This window comes from Etheostoma spectabile, chromosome 17 (genome assembly GCF_008692095.1).
Source record: "Etheostoma spectabile isolate EspeVRDwgs_2016 chromosome 17, UIUC_Espe_1.0, whole genome shotgun sequence".
Classification (NCBI taxonomy): Eukaryota; Metazoa; Chordata; class Actinopteri; order Perciformes; family Percidae; genus Etheostoma; species Etheostoma spectabile.
Window position 1 is genome coordinate 5,583,391 of NC_045749.1, and position 1,054 is coordinate 5,584,444.

A 1,054-nucleotide genomic window follows, 5' to 3' on the forward strand; every position below is an offset into this window, starting at 1 on the left:
TGCACTATTATATTGACTGTCTACTGTATGGATAATTGCACATTTTCAACTCAGATTTTGCTGCTCTTATTTCTTCATTGTATGTGCCTTCTTATTTTTACTTTTTATATTGTTTATTTGAATGTTATGTTTGTGTCTGTGGACCTAAATTGGTAAAATATGTCTTCACTGTGGGATAGAGGGAAACGTAATTTCGATCTCTTTGTATGTCTTGATATGTGAAGAAATTGACAATAAAGCAGACTTTGACTTTGACTTTGAGTTCAAGTTTCAGTTTGGAACATAAAGGAAAAACTGGTAGTTTTATATACACTGAGAATCAGTCTGTTACTCCTGATCCAGTCCACCACTGACTGTAGCTCTCTCTGTATATCAGTATCTAGATCACCAATATCAGTTCCTGATAAATATGTTGTAAAATCATCCGCAAACACTGAAATGCTTGCTTTATCTAAAACGGATGGTAAATCATTCGGAAAGATTGTGTAGAGGAGCGGCCCAAGACAACTTCCTATAGGCGGGAAATACCAGAGAACCAAAAAACAAACACAAGACTCTTGTCCCGTTAAACATTAAATCAACTGTCATTTTGTAATTAATTGAGTTTTACGTCACGTTACGTCCTCATTTTACTTGTTTTATGTGACTCTTTTGATGCCAACCTCTGATGTTTCACTAACCCTTAGTGTTTTTGTTCAACTTAACTAGTTTCATTAACAATGTGTAGGCTACTTTGTGTTGAAAACTGAACTCCTAATATCAAATACAACACTCATATGATTACAGTAACATGATCTAAACCGCCACCATGGCAGCTAATAAAACGGCCTGATGTGTCATTTTGGGAATCTTTGGAGATTGGTCTAAAAGGTCTACAATCTAAAATGTCTTTCAGGTAGGAGGATGTGTTTGGCCAGTCTTAAGAGAGACATGCTGTGCACACCTCTTCCTCTATGGATTTGGTTACAGCCATAACCCTCAACACACTCTCTCTCTCTCACACACACACACATACACGCACACGCACACGCACACGCACGCGCACGCGCACGCG